The sequence below is a fragment of the Nicotiana attenuata genome, chromosome 2 (genome assembly GCF_001879085.1).
Source record: "Nicotiana attenuata strain UT chromosome 2, NIATTr2, whole genome shotgun sequence".
NCBI classification, from domain to species: domain Eukaryota; kingdom Viridiplantae; phylum Streptophyta; class Magnoliopsida; order Solanales; family Solanaceae; genus Nicotiana; species Nicotiana attenuata.
Window position 1 is genome coordinate 30,989,748 of NC_031990.1, and position 4,099 is coordinate 30,993,846.

General features: G+C 43.2%; 1 pseudogene; it reads left to right on the top strand.

The window, feature by feature from the left end:
* On the top strand, positions 3,324 to 3,886 carry LOC109218045 (annotated as a pseudogene).

Genomic DNA, 4,099 nt, shown 5'->3' on the forward strand with positions numbered 1-4,099 from the left:
ATCTGCAGGTATGGAAACTACAGAAGCAGCAAAATCTGCAACTCCCATTCCACTCCAAACCTTCCGTCAACCACCAAAATGCATCCCGAGGCCCTCGGGACCTCAACCAAACACGCCAACAAGTCACATATCATCATTCAAACTTATTCTAACTTTCTGAACACTCAAAACAACTTCAAATCACCCTCGGATTCAAGCCTAAGAATTCCGAAACTTCCAGATTCCTCAAACGACGCAAAAACCTATCAAACCTCATCCGAATTACCTGAAATTTTGCACACACGTCACAAATGACACAACGGACCTACTCCAATTTTCAGAATTCCAACCCGACCCCGATATCAAGGTTTCCACTGCCGAACCGGAAAATGCCAAAATTCCAATTTTGCCAATTCAAGCCTAAATCTACCACGGACCTCCAAATTACATTCCGAACACGCTCCTAAGTCCCAGATTGCCTAACGAAGCTATCCGAACCATAAAACCAAATTCCGAGATCATTTACTCACAAGTCAACTTTCGGTTGACTTTTCCAACTAAAGCTTCCAAATAAGAGACTAAGAGTCTCATTTCACTCTATGACCACTCCGAACACAGAACAACCAACACGATATAATGAAATACAGCTGAACAACACATAAAGAAGAAGAAATGGGGGAAACGGAGCAGTAACTCATGAAACGACCGGCCGGCTCGTTACATCCTCCCCCTCTTAAACAAAAGTTTGTCCTCGAACGAGTCAAGAAACATACCTGAAACCTCAAATAGGTGAGGATATCTGATCCGCATCTCCCGCTCGGTCTCCCAAGTAGCCTCCTCCACGGGCCGACCTCTCCACTGCACTTTCATTGAAGCTATATCCTTTGATCTCAACTTTCGGACTTGCCGCTCCAAAATAGCCACTGGCTCCACATCATAAGTCAAATCACCGTATAACTGAACCGTGTTGAAATACAAAACATGAGACGAATCGCCAATATACTTCCGGAGCATAGAAACATGAAATACCGGATGCACACTCGACAAGCTAGGTGGTAAAGCAAGCTCATAAGCCACCTCCCCAATCCGCCGAAGCACCTCAAAAGGTCCACTGAACCAAGGACTCAATTTACCCTTCTTCCCAAATCTCATAACACCCTTCATGGGTGATACCTTCAGTAGAACCTTCTCCCCAACCATGTAAGGCACATCACGGACCTTCCTGTCGGCATAACACTTTTGTCTCAATTGTGTTGTACGAAGCCGCTCCTGAATCACTTTCACATTGTCCAAAGCATCCTGCACCAAGTCTGTACCCAAAAGTCTAGCCTCACCCGGCTCAAACCAACCATCTGGAGATCTACACCGTCTCCCATATAAAGCCTCATATGGAGCCATCTGAACACTCGACTGATAACTGTTGTTATATGCAAACTCCGTGAGCGGTAAGAACTAATCCCATGAACCCCCAAAATCAATGAAACAACGCGCAACATGTCCTCCAATATCTGAATAGTGCGCTCGGACTGCCCGTCCGTCTGAGGGTGAAAATCTGTGCTCAACTCAACTGAGTACCCAACTCTCGCTGCACGGCCCTCCAAAACAGCAAAGTGAACTGAGTACCTCTATCTCAAATGATGGAAACTGGGACACCATGCAGGCGAACAATCTGTCGGATATAAATCTCTGCTAACCTCTCTGAAGATTAGGTAGTACACACAGGAATGAAGTGCGCGAATTTGGTCAGCCGATCCACAATCACCCAAATAGCATCGGACTTCTTCAAAGTCCGTGGGAGTCCAACTACAAAATCCATGGTGATCCGCTCCCACTTCCACTCTGGAATATCTAACCGCTGAAGCAAGCCACCCAGTCTCCGATGCTCATATTTCACCTGCTGACAATTGAGACATCGAGCTACAAATCCTACAATATCCTTCTTCATTCTTCTCCACCAATAATGCTATCTCAAATTCTGATACATCTTCGCGGCACCCGGATGAATGAAATACCGCGAGCTATGGGCCTCCTCCAGAATTAACTCCCGAAGCCCATCTACATTGGGCACACATATCTGGCCATGCATCCTCAATACCCCCATCATCACCAATTGTCACATCTCTGGCATCATCGTGCTAAACTCTGTCCTTAAGGACAAGCAAATGAGGAACATCATACTGGCGCTCTCTGATGCGATCAAACAAGGAAGACCGAGAAACCACACAGGCTAAGACCCGGCTGGGCTCCAAAATATCCAACCTCACAAACCGATTGGCCAAGGCCAGAACATCAACTGCAAGAGGTCTCTCCCTAACAAGAATATACGCCAAACTGCTCATACTCACCGCCTTCCTACTCAAGGTATCGGCCACTACATTGGCCTTCCCCGGATGGTACGAGATAGTGATATCATAGTCCTTTAGCAGCTCCAACCATCTCCGCTGCCTCAAACTGAGATTTTTCTGCTTGAATAAGTGCTGGAGGCTACGATGATCAGTAAACACCTCACAAGACACACCATAAAGATAATGCCTCCATATCTTCAACGCGTGAACAATGGCAGTCAAATCTAGATCATGAACAGGGTACTCGTGGGGCTTCAACTGACGAGAAGCATAAGCAATCACTATACCCTCCTGCATCAACACACATCCAATACCAACTCTCGAAGCATCACAATACACTGTATATGAACCTTAAACTGATGGCAAAACCAACACTAGAGTTGTGGTCACGGCAGTCTCGAGCTTCTGAAAGCTCGTCTCACACTCATCCGACCACATGAAAGGCGCACCCTTCTGAGTCAATTTGGTCAAAGGTGACGCAAGAAATGAAAATCCCTGAACGAACCGACGCCATTTGATCAATTATGGATTAATACACAATGATCCAACGAACATTACGTGGAGCCTAGTCGATTTGGCCCATCTACGTAGTTAGAGACAAAAAGCCCACGAAAAGCAGGGGAAAAAAGAGAGTAAAAAGACACGTGGCGTTATGAAGTGTGTTACTTCATGAACCATAAACCATTCATATGAAAGAACTTAATCTGATTGAATTCTACGTATTTGCCAATCAAGAACCAAATCGACTTTGTATCCAAATTCCAATAGCCACCGACAGTTTCCAAAATTGTCATTGAATTTGATAAGATGGGTCGATCTGAATTCCTCAATCTTCATTAACTCGGTTTCAGTTTTCATTAAAGATTGAGTCTTTTTAAATTCCAGTAACAAATTTTCAACCCAAATGGTTTGTTTACATAGCTCATTTCCTCCAGGAGACACAAAATTAACCAGGGCTAAATTCAAGAATTCAACTGTTCCCTTTTTAAATTGAGGCGAATGAATCAGTTGCACAAGAGAAAGAACAACAAGCCACCAAGTGATTGTCAACAGTCTCACTCTGCTATCATTGATGTAGTGATTTTAATTGCTGTAGTTGTTGCATGTGGGGTTTTATTATATCCTTACATAAATCTTTTGATACATAAAAAATTTGAAATTTATGGAGCATTCACTTATGTGGTGAAAGATGAAATTTATAGAGGGTGTTTATTTGTCTAGGACTTAGCATTTTATTTGCAGCAATAGCTCTTTTAGCAATTACAGTATGTACGACAAGTAGAGGATGTAGGAAACCAGGTTGTCGCGGACTTAAGAAAGCTGCTGAATTTGATATACAGTTAGAGAGAGAAGATTGTCTTAAGTCAAATTTGACTTCAGCAAAAAATGGTGTTAATAAAAAGGGACTGCTTAGAGATCATTATCTAGAATTGGAAGCTGAGCTTAAAAGAATGGCTCCACCTAATGGAAGAGCTATTCTTGTATTTCGAAGTAGGTGCGGTTGCTCTGTAGGTACAATGGAAGTTCTTGGACCAAAGAAGACGGGAAAGTTTAAGAAATAATGATCGGGAAATATATTTTGGATACTGTAATAGTAATACCCAGTAAAATCTCACAAGTGGAAAATGGACCTGAAGGCAAAATTGGTGGATTTGCACCCAACCCCCCCACCCCCCAAATGGTAAACCCATAAATAAGGTTTAACATTATAGCAGTTTTAGATTACCATTGAGCTTGTTGAGTCAATAGGGATATGCCTTTACTAGTGAAATATC